General features: G+C 38.0%; 1 long non-coding RNA gene across 1 annotated transcript; it reads right to left on the minus strand.

Moving 5' to 3' along the window:
* Window positions 1–6,028: 6,028 nt before the first annotated feature.
* Window positions 6,029–10,326, minus strand: LOC122142820. Its single transcript, XR_006158805.1, has 3 exons — window positions 9,346–10,326; window positions 9,033–9,184; window positions 6,029–8,811 (listed from the first exon to the last, which is right to left on the minus strand). It is a non-coding gene; the product is annotated as an uncharacterized LOC122142820 (long non-coding RNA).
* Window positions 10,327–12,595: the final 2,269 nt, after the last annotated feature.

Raw genomic sequence — 12,595 nt, forward strand, 5'->3', positions numbered from 1 at the left:
CCTCCTGGTGGAATGACCTGCCCAACTCAATCCGAGCAGCTGAGTCCTTAGCCATCTTTAAGAATCGGCTTAAAACACATCTCTTCCATCTTTATTTAACTTTAGCACTCACTATTCTAATTCTATTCTTTAAAAAAAAAAAAAAAAATCTAACTACCCTTCTAATCTGTATTCTATCTATTTTCTTTTTATTAATTATACAATTATATATATAAAAAAGACCTCTAACACTAGGTTGCTCTATTCTTTTTCTATTCTATCTGTTTTCTTTTTATTTATTATATTATTTAAAAGCCCTTGCTACGTGTACTGCGTTTAAGCTAACTGAGACTTGTTATATCACTTATATATCATTGCACTTTTGTTGTTTTTGATTGCTTCTATTGTCCTCATTTGTAAGTCGCTTTGGATAAAAGCGTCTGCTAAATGACTAAATGTAAATGTATATTAATATTTATTGGTCCACAGGGAGGTTTAGTGATTTTCTTTTTTAAAATCCCAATGGCAAGTCTGGGCTACGTGGCCATTTACATTTCGCGTCTAAAAATGCGAGGAAAATGCGGGCAGCACTGCTTTCTCTTTTCCAAAGCACTCTAGAGCTTGCGATTCATCAGTGGGTAGCCAAGCAATCATGAGCCGCGCTCTCCATAGGCATTATGAAAACTTGAGATTTTTTATTTTGATGCTGCACTGACGTGCCTGTAAAAGGCATGCGCGTCGTGACTGCGTCTCTCTCTATTTTAGATTTACAATAATGAATATGAGTGCGCAAAAGATGCAAAATCTGAACAGCCCCTATAAGAGTAAAAACAATCTAAATTTGCTCGTTCCTATGGAACATTTCAGGCAATTGGGCGGCTATACGCACCTTAAGTGTAAACAACTCAACTTATGATTATGTTAAACCACAAACATAATATTTGTGAAATGTGAAAACTTACTTTATTGATGAGATAATCGCCGTTTCCAGTTCTGGGTCTGAAACGTGTCTTTTTCTCCTCAACTGGTGCTGTGTACAGAATCTTCTGACAGACATCACTGAGCATTTTGAGACTCCTAACTGCTGCAACTTGGTGGAAATCTCGGCATGAGTTTTGCCACTCTCAAAAAGCTGTCTTACTATGTGTGCAAATTTTTCCAACCCGGCCATTCTGCTCAAATCTACTCACTCGCTATCCCTTGTATTTTTATTTTTTTTTTGTATTCTGCGGGTAACGATCACTTCCGGTTTACATCACTGGCATCAGACAAAAACACCAAAGTGAAACGCACACGCTCGTTATCCGTTTTTTAGATTTTTGATATCAGCACAAAATAGAAAATCGGAAAACGAAGCGTCATCCATTTTTTTTCATTTTGGTTTTGGAAACAAATTTTTAAAAAAGTCGTTTTTTTTTTTTTCATTTTTGGTTTCAATTAGAAAAACGAAAGAACAAATGATACATGGATTCAAATTCCTTCTATGTCTAAACATACCTGGCAATAAAGCTCATTCAGATTCTGATTCTGATTTTCAGAATCAGAATCAGAATCAGAATGAGCTTTATTGCCAGGTATGTTTACACATACGAGGAATTTGTTTTCGTGACAGAAGCTCCGCACTGCAACAGAATGACAGCGACAGAACAAAAAAACACACAATAAAAGAATAAAAAATACAAATGAGTAGATAGGGAATGACAATATACAAATTGACAATTGTATGGCAGATATATTACAATGAGCAGTTATGTATGTACAGGTATATTATGTGCAAAAAAAATAATTTAAGTGTACACTAAGTATGTGTGTTAGATAATAAGTGTATGTGTCTGTAAATATAAATAGTGTAATGTGTTCCACAGTTATTATCAAGTGTTCATTAGATGGATTGCCTGGGGGAAGAAACTGTTCCTGTGTCTGGTCGTTCTGGTGCTCAGTGCTCTGTAGCGTCGACCAGATGGCAACAGTTCAAGTTCCACAGTTATTGGATGTGAGTGAGGTGTCCAGAGTGATTTTTGCCAGCCTTTTTGCTCATTCTGGATAAGTACAGTTCTTGAATAGAAGGGAGGGTTGTACCGATGATTCTCTCAGCAGTCCGGACTACCCTCTGTAGTCTTCTGAGGTCAGATTTAGAAGCTGAGCTGAACCAGACAGTTACTGAAGTGCAGAGGACGGATTCAATGATGGCGAAGTTGAACTGTTTCAGCAGCTCCTGTGGCAGGTTAAACTTCCTCAGCTGGCGAAGGAAGTACAACCTCTGCTGGGCCTTTTTCATAATGGAGTCAATGTGAATGTCCCACTTCAGGTCCTGAGAGATGGTGGTTCCCAGGAATCTGAATGACTCCACTGCAGTCACAGTGCTGTTCATGATGGTTAGTGGGGGGAGAGCAGGGGGGTTTCTCCTGAAGTCCACGATCATCTCCACTGTTTTGAGCGTGTTAAGCTCCAGGTTGTTGAGAGTACACCAGACAGCCAGCTCTTTAACCTCCTGTCTGTAAGCAGACTCGTCACCGTCCTGAATGAGGCCAATGAGTGTGGTGTCATCTGCAAACTTCAGGAGCTTGACAGAGGGGTCCTTAGATGTGCAATCGTTAGTGTACAGGGAGAAGAGCATTGGGGAGAGAACGCAGCCCTGGGGAGCTGGGGTGCTGATTGTACGGGTGCTGGATGTGTATTTTCCCAGCCTCACTTGCTGCCTGTCTGTCAGGAAGCTGTTGATCCACTGATAGACGGAGGTGGGCACGGAGAGCTGAGTTAGTTTGGGCAGGAGGAGGTTTGGGATGATCGTGTTAAAGGCCGAGCTGAAGTCCACAAACAGGATTCTCACATAAGTCCCTGGTCTGTCTAGGTGTTGCAGAACATAATGCAGTCCAATGTTTACTGCATCGTCCACAGACCTGTTTGCTCTGTAGGCAAACTGAAGAGGATCCAGTAAGGGTCCAGTAATGTCCTTCAGGTGGGCCAGCACCAGTTTTTCAAATGACTTCATGACCACAGACGTTAAAGCCACAGGCCTATAGTCATTTAGTCCTGTAATTTTGGATTTCTTTGGTATGGGGATGATGGTGGAGCGTTTGAAGCATGAAGGGACTTCACACAGCTCCAGTGGTCTGTTGAAGATCTGTGTGAAGATGGGGGCCAGCTGGTCAGCACAGGATTTCAGACAAGCTGGTGTAACACAGTCTGGGCCTGGTGCTTTTTTCCTTTTCTGCTTCCGGAAGACCTGGCGCACCGCATCCTCGCTTATCTGTATTGCAGGTGTGTGGGGGAGAGGGGGGATGCAGGATGTGTGAATGGTGAGGGCGGTTGTTTGGAGAGGTGTTCAGGACGGGTTGCAAGAGTTGTGAATGGTGAGAACGGTTGTTTGGAGAGGTGTTCAGGACGGGTTGCAGGAGTTGTGAATGGTGTGAACGGTTGTGTGGAGAGGCGTTCAGGGCAGGTGATGGGTGTTCTTCTTTCAAACCTGCAGTAAAACTCGTTCAGATCGTCTACTAGTCGTTGATTCTCCACAGTGCTGGGGGTTGGTGTCTTGTAATTGGTGATCTCTTTCAGACTTTTCCACACTGATGCTGAGTCGTTGGAAGTGAACTGAATCCTTATTTTTTCAGAATAATTCCTCTTTGCCACTTTGATCTCCTTTTCCAGTGTGTATTTAGCCTGTTTATACAAGACATTGTCCCGCTTCCTGTAAGCATCTTCTTTGGCCTGACGGAGCTGACTGAGTTTTGCAGTGAACCACGGTTTGTCATTGTTGTAAATTAGTTGAGTCCTGGTAGGAATACACATATCCTTACAGAAACTGATATAAGATGTTACAGTCTCTGTGAGTTCGTCCAGATCGGTGGCAGCAGCAGCTTCAAAAACACTCCAATCAGTGAGGTCAAAACAAGATTGTAAATCCTGCTCTGCTTCATTAGTCCATCTTTTTACAGTCCTTACTTCAGGTTTAGCTGATTTTAGTTTCTGTCTGTAGGTCGGTATAAGATGAACCAGACAGTGATCAGAACGTCCCAAAGCTGCTCGTGGAACAGAGTGATATGCATCCTTTATCGTGGTGTAACAGTGATCCAATATATTACTGTCTCTGGTGGGACATGTAACATGCTGTCTGTATTTTGCCAGTTCACGGGAGAGATTGGCTTTATTAAAGTCCCCAAGAATGTTTAAAACAGAGTCCGGGTCTTGTTGTTCTGTCTCTGTGATCTGATCAGCGAGTTTCTGTAAAGCCAGGCTTACGTGCGCTTGCGTAGTGATGTAAACACTCACAAGAATGAACGAGTGAAACTCCCGCGGCGAATAGAACAGCTTGCAGTTAATGAAGAGTCTTTTGAGATCTGAGCAGCACATCTTTTTTAACACAGTTACATCTGTACACCACTGTTCATTGATGTAAAAGCATGTCACGCCGCCGCGCGATTTCCCCATTGATTCTGTGTCGCGGTCCGCTCTGAACAGCTGAAAGTCCGGCAGATGGAGCGCGCTGTCCGGAATGGCGTCATGCAGCCAAGTTTCCGTGAAACACAGAGCAGCAGAGTGTGAGAAATCCTTATTTGTCCGAGAGAGCAGAAGGAGTTCGTCCAGTTTTGTTGGGTAGAGAGCGGAGATTTGCCAGATGGATGCTAGGCAACGGCGTTAGAAATCCACGTTTTCTGAGTCTCACGAGCGCGCCAGCTCTTTTTCCCCGTCTGCGCGTCCTCTTGAAGCGTGTGATCAGCGCAGCTGCTCCACCTACAAAAATGTCCAGCAAAACATCAGAATAGTCGAAAACCGGTAATATATCGGGAGATGTGTGGTGCCGAATGTCCAGCAATTCGTCCCTGGTGAAACTGATTGCAGGAATATAACTAAAGACAGGACAAACTTAACAAAAAAACAACTGCAGAGCACGTCACGGAGGCAGCCATCCTGTATCGGCGCCAGCGAAGAAATTTTAGTGACGCGTTTCTAAAAGCATTTTAGAGACAGAGTGAAGACGTTTTGTTGATATGGCAAGCATACACAAATAAAAGTAGACCATTTACAGATTCAAGTGATGTATTACTTTTATGTGTCCAATCAAAAGTGACAGCGCATTATAAGTTTTCTCTGTCATTTGAAAATATCCAAGTGCTCCATCCAGCATCTTTGCCAAGCCCAGGCGGTTAAAGATAAATTCCCAAACCAGGACACCAAAGAATAGGACCATATAGATTAAATACTACAAAGAAATCTAAAACCCAACCCATTAAGTTATTACTCAATTTAAATTATTCTAATAGCCTACTTACTAAAATGTAAGGTTGAATTATATTAAAAGCAGAGGAAAAATCTACAAATAAAAGTCTTGCACTTCCCCTCCAAATGGTTAAAAAGTGAATGCATCAAGGTCACTGTGGCATCCTCTACACCTCTTCTATATTTATATCCACCTTTATATCTGCAGGTGAACTGCATTGGATCGAATAAACTTTCAGTCATCTTAAAGATTTCAGATCTCACACGACTTTCAATAATTTTCATTAAAACAGATTTAAGATCCACTGGTCTAAATTCATTTGGCATCCTTGGACATATATATTTCAGAACAGGGAGAATAATTGCATCCTTCCACATATTTGGAACGTGCTGAACCCTCAAAGACATATTAAAAATGTAGTGAAATAAAGAACTCAACTCTTTTCCACAAATCTTGAGTACCCGCCTACAAATATTATCGGCCCATCAGTCTTATTTGAGGCCCTTTCCACCTCCCCTTGGTCTATACAGAAATGCTGGCTATCCTCATGCTTTTAACACAAGTCCTGGATTTCCTTACTAAAAACAATTGTAACAAAATTATTATAAAAAAAAATTCAAGGCATTTGAAAATTCCAAATCAGAATTATATCCGTCCAAGACGACCTGATTATTGTGCTTTGAACTTATCATACACTTATGTACTTTAAATACTAGACAAGGCCAAGCCCAACTTATTAGCAGCTATCTGACTCTCTTATCTCACCTTATAATTCTGTTTTGACTTTAGTATTTCTCGTTTCAACTACTTGTTTATACAGATAAGTGAATTTACCTTGTTTAAACACCTATCTCTTATTTCCTATTCTGGATTTAACAGATTTCAGTCACCCATGGTTTATTATTTGGGTAGATTTTGACCGTTTTACAAGGAATTATCATGTCTCAACAAAAGGCAACATAAGAACAAGTCACATCAGGGGCCCGTTCTTCACAAATCGCTTAATATATCTGAGATGATTTGAAAGATGCCAGATCTTCGAATTGTGATAACTGATCTCTGGCTAATTTGGTACTTCAAAAGAAATTGTGGATTTTATTAAAATATATGGATTAAGTTGTCTAAGATTACTGTGCATTCTCGTGTTCCCCCTAAAGGGCAGATACAGCAATGCAGCGATTGGCTGGCGGCAAGACAGCAACATAATGACTTCTCATAATTAAAAAAGACTCCTCACGTAAAACTTTCTGGACTATGGAAGTAAAATAATGCCAAATGTTTTTGAATTAAAAAAGCTTGTTGAATTACAATAATTGAAAAAATATGCATTGCATTAACCGTACTTGCATATTAATGCATTGAATTTTTAAGTCTTGCATTATTATGGGCTGAAATTCAACATGGTTGTAAATTTAAGCCATGAATATTTCAATTAAAAACATTTCAAACAGATTTTTATAATCAAAAATTCAAGAATCCATATTCACCTTTCAGATTTCACTTCAAAAATATTCGATCTGTTTAAAAATACAACCTATAATATTGAACAAACAAGTTTCAGTCCATTTTATTTCGCTTTACAAATTCGCTTCCACAAATTCAGTGGTTCAAATTTGACAGTAAATTCAACGTTTCACATCCGGGAACAGCAGGAAAATCAGTAGATTACCGAGCATAATCTCATCTGCTGTAAATCGTCTTCACCAGGAGGAGGTGTAAGCGCATCTTGACAAACATCAAAGCAATAGAGACGAGAGGCCTTCATAAAACGTCATTTGTCGAAATGGACCGAGCGGTGAGTACAAGTTATGATTTTATTGGTCAGTATACTGTATTTGTATGCGGGAAATTAAGATTAAGACCCAAATCATTGTTTTCTCAAGTGTCTAAGTGATTCATCTTTACCCCGAGTACACAAGCTGTGTTTTTTTACTGCAAAGGTGATGTGATCAATATAAATCCAGAAATGTCTTGCCTTTGTTTTTTTTTTGTTTTTTTTTTAGTAAAACCACTATAATACGCTGAAATAGAGAGTGTATTGTTTGATTATGCCACTAATGACAAGAAACTAAATAGCACCATTTTTTATATAGCACCATTAAATACAACCCAATCGCAATTCTAAAGTAAATCTGCCGCTTGTAAATTTAAAAAGTTACATTTCTACCACTATATCAGTTAATCTCTGTCTTTTAATTAAATATGACTTGTCTCTGCTATGTCCAGGTAAGGGCTTCGTTTCTCAAAAGCATCGTAGGTCTAAGTAGATCGTAGAACCAATGTCACAGTGTTTTGCTGTGCTTTTGAGAAACGAAGCCCTTCAAATTCAAAAACATTTGGCATTATTTTACTTCCATACTGGACCTTTACAAGGAAACAGCCAACTGAACAAAACTTCATAAATGTTATAATAGATAAATGAAATGTGCACTTCTTTTATTTTATTTATTTATATTCACGATTTCTAGTATTTGTACAGGCTTTACATTTTTATTTCAATATTGTAATTATCAATTCATGTAATTTTATATTTGAAGCAGATTTGTTATGTGACAGCATTAATTAAAGTTTCTTAAGGGTCAAGATCAAATTGTCTGCATCACCTGCACTCCATCAAGCCACTCCCATAATAACTGCCAGCACTCAAATTAATGCACAAGTCAGATTAACTTTACAGCATGTGTGTAAAACTCAAATACACTCATAAAAGAAAATATTTTTGTCACAAATAAATCATTCAATGAGTAAAACTGGCTGTGTCTATAGAATTATAGATAACACAAAATTATAATATTATTTTCAAATTTTTATTTTTATTTTTTTTATCAATTATAAATTATTAACAATTATAAATTATTGTCCCTGAATTAGTATGGTACTCATGTAATAAATTATCAGTGGCTGGGAATGATTTTAAATATCAATTCTACTTAAAAAGATGCAATCTAATCCTGCTCATATGAAATAAGCCTGCTCCTGATCAGGTTTAAGATTAGGGACCTGTTACTATGACAGCAAGTCAAGGATGAGCTTCGAAGAACCAAATAATCCGAGATCATGCTTAATCGTAAAAAATCTAATCCAGCTAAATGAGTTAGCGATATACGTAGAATGGGCCCCAGCAAGTTCATCCAAATCATCACCACAGCTTTCTTTAAGCATAGTCAAGTCCATGCAATTATAACACTCTTGTAAACAGAGCACAGGATCTTCAGTCCAAACCTTTACATCTTATTTTGTACATTCTCTCCTTAAAAACAGTCTTATATGTAGGCAATAAAAACACTTAGTTGTGATTGTCTGAGCCCAATCACTGACCTATAACACAAATTTGGTATTTTATACCATCTGGTTGGGCAGGTGACATATTAATAATAGTGTGTAAGTGCTTTATTCAGTGACACATTATTAAAATTGCTCAATATAAAACTCGTTACTTCAGGTAGAATAGACTGTACTTTTTGTACCACCTCAAAAATGGTACTAAAAATAATATTGCAAGTTGTCAACATACATCAGTGGCAATGAACTCCTCCACGTCACTAATGCTCTTTACAGTGATTTCACCCTGGCTGATCATTGGATAGTCGTAAGGGTTGGCCATGTCCTCAATTCTGTCAAACAAGGGGAGGATTCATTGGGAATATTTCATCTGATTTTACTGTAACAGTCTGTAATGAACATGTACACACATTTATACACTATTTAAGTGAAGAACTTTGACCTCTGAAAACTCAAGCACAGTAACACATGAAATATATTTTTTTTATCTGTTATACTTTCCCACTGTGAGTTTTGACATTAGCTTTGCCACCCTTTTTACTAAAAAGAATACCTTTCAGGTACATCTCAGCTACATCTGTCATAAAGAATGCTGTTTTGGCATCAAAGGGGGTGTTCTGAGCCTTGATTCGCTCTCTTTCTGGCTGCCAGAGGTAAATGGCCACCGAGCTAAAACACTCCATTTCACCATCTCCCATGATTTTACTTTTTGGGGTAAAATGTTAAAAGGTACACATTTTTAGGTGTCAAACTTACTTAAGTTATGAAAAAAACAATGTCTTCCAAAATTAATTATTCTTTTGCATTTACAGAGTATTTTCATTAAAGATGCAGTATATCATTACGTGTACGTCCAATCTGCTCACCTTTTTGTTTTTCAAGACCAGAAAGGTTTCTGCTAGGTTCTGTTAAATAAATACATGGACACAGGCTATTTATTGGATATTGCTTTCTGTTAATATATAATCTCATGTATGCCCTTTTTTTCTTTTAACGGTATCAAATATTCCTATTAATGTCAACCAAATGTAACAGTAAAAAAAAATCAATTAATTAAAATGATCAACTTAAATTAAATTAATAATTTTGGCACAGCAGAGTCTTGACTCACCTTCCAGTGGTTGGAAGTCACTGAGGTCCAGGATGTCTCTTTTTATATAGACTCAAGATGTTGTCTCAGCAGTGCAGCCACTGTATTTGGTTATAATGGGCTGGGTTTTACTTTCTATTTATGATGAATGTATTCTGTTCTGTTTTTATCCTTGTATACAGTTACACACCCCCACAGAGTGATTGATAAGAGAAGTCAATGTAATGTCTTTGCATTTAAATAATTTTACTTTACACAAGATGAAAATGTGTATACTGTAAACCTCATTTTTCCTTAAACAGGAAAGAACAGTTTTTGAATTTAATTTTTATTTAAAAATAACAATGTTTTTTTTTTCATAACTTAAACCAAGGAGTGTAAAACATATTCAGCGATAAAGGTTAAAAAGGCCCAATGATCAATAACAATACAACAGATTTCATTTGCCCTCATATTTTATTTTCTTCAACAGAAAATTGTTGGTAGTTTATTTCATTGTTCCCAAAATGTATCTTTCTGCACCTATTGTCTGAACTGAACTAGGACAAAAAGTATGCTGAAAAAGTATGCTTTAAGTATGCTGTACCCCATGGGTTAGAATTATCTCTGAATGAAATTAAAGCTATAATTTGTGTCTTTCAAAACATGTTTTAAATATCATTTGAGAATATGAGGATGAGTCAATATGTAAATGTTTGTGTATATGTGTATAAGTTGGCCAGGACACTTATGTAAAAGTGATTTTTAATCTCAGAGAGGTTTTTTGTTGACCTTTAAATAAATAAAAAAAATAAATAAATAAAATAGGTAAAATTAGGCAAATATATCCAAGATGATTCCTAAAGTTCAATAAATGAAGTATTCATAACAAGCATAATGGGCAGGGACAGCAGCCATCTAAAAAAAATGCTTCTACTCTGTCCCACGTAGATGAAAATTTCTGTAATGATTAGTAGATTTGTTTGGGTGAGAGTGAATGTCCTAGACATTTGGCTGAGTGGGAATGGGAATCAGACACTCAGGATTTCAGTGCTTCTTCATGCTGTCAGATAATCCTGTTGGCACTCTACCAATGCAGGCACGGCTGTGGAGGAGCTGTCAGATGGCTCTGGTATACAGTTTCAAGACATCAGCAAGTTGAGCGCATTTATAAATAGGTCAAAGTCATATTAAAGAACATGGTGTGTGGTGTGAGAAGGAATGCAATCTAAATTCAATTCAATTCAAGTATTTGTATAGCGCTTTTTACTATGCAGATCGTTGCAAAGCAACTTTACAGAAAATTAAGTTTCTACAATATTTAGTAGTAGCTTATCAGTGGTGACTGTCAGTTTATGGACATATGGCAGAAATGTAAGAAGGTATTTTTGGTGCAAAACAACCGAGCATGTGACAGTGGAATTTGTAGTTGCAAAGAATAGCCACATGTGTACCAGTAAATTTGAAGTCACAGACAAAAGTTGCAAACACAAATCAAGAAACCCGTACACTCACGTGTTTTGCTGCTATTTCTGCAGTGAATATGGTGGAAAACACATTCACACACCTGCATAAAAAATGTGAAATCACAGACGAATTTTGTACATCCGCAAGTCAGTATGTGAATTCTTGCAATCAGATTTGCACACTTGTAGAATGTTTTCTTGCATATATATTTTTTTCCTTGGATGCTTTTTCTAGCACAAACACAAGTGCATAACAATGGCATGAATCTGCTGCTACGAGTTTCAAACCTGTTTTCCACTTTCAAATGACAAGTTTCGCACACTCTACCTTTTGCAGCACATATCTATGTGACAAATGGTGCAAAAGTGATTTGTGCATCTGCAGAGGCAACGGTGGGCACTGTTCAGAGATCAGAGAGTTTTGGCCAATCAGAAGAGCTAGTTTGGGCACCTATCAGCAGGGAGGAAAAAAAAAAAAACTATTGCGAGCTGATAGCATTTTCCAAAGCAGATAGCGGAAACCAAGGTATGTTTTCTTTTTCTGACATCACTCACCTTTATACTGTACATTTGTTTATACACTGAACAAAATTATAAACACAACACTTTTGTTTTTGCCCCCATTTTTCATGAGATGAACTCAAAGATCTAAGACTTTTTCTATGTACACAAAAGGCCTATTTCTCTCAAATACTGTTCACAAATCTGTCTAAATCTGTGTTAGAAAGCACTTTTCCTTTCCCGAGATAATCCATCCACCTCACAGGTGTGGCATATCAAGATGCTGATTAGACAGCATGATTATTGCACAGGTGTGCCTTAGGCTGGCCACAATAAAAGGCCACTCTAAAATGTGCAGTTTTATCACACAGCACAATGCCACAGATGTCACACGTTTTAAGGGAGCGTGCAATTGGCAGCTGACTGGAGGAATGTCCACCAGAGCTGTTGCTCGTGAATTGAATCTTAATTTCTCTACCATGAGAATTTGGTAGTACATCCAACTGGCCTCACAACCGCAGACCATGTGTAAACACACCAGCCCAGGCACTCCACATCCAGCATCTTTTTCATCAGAATTTCTGCACAAACGGTCAGAAACTGTCTCAGGGAAGCTCATCTGCATGCTCGTCTTCCTCATCGGGGTCTCGACCCGACTGCAGTTCATCGTCATAACTGACTTGAGTGGGCAAATGCTCACATTTGATGGTGTCTGGCACTTTGGAGAGGTGTTCTCTTCATGGATGAATCCCGGTTTTCATCGTACAGCCATTGAAGGGGAGTGGAACAACATTCCACAGGCCACAATCAACAACCTGATCAACTCTATGCGAAGGAGATGTGTTGCACTGCGTGAGGCAAATGGCGGTCAAACCAGATACTGACTGGTTTTCAGACCATCCCTGCTTCACCTCACAAAGAGACTTTATAAAAGACTTTTTAACCCTTTTATTAAATACATTATTATTAGAATGTCATATACGAGATGATTGAATATATTTAAATTATTAACAAATGTACACATGTATAACAGTGAGTGATTTCAGAAAAAGAAAGAAAATATACCTTTATTGGTATTTG

The sequence above is a fragment of the Cyprinus carpio genome, unplaced genomic scaffold (assembly GCF_018340385.1).
Source record: "Cyprinus carpio isolate SPL01 unplaced genomic scaffold, ASM1834038v1 S000000169, whole genome shotgun sequence".
NCBI lineage: Eukaryota > Metazoa > Chordata > Actinopteri > Cypriniformes > Cyprinidae > Cyprinus > Cyprinus carpio.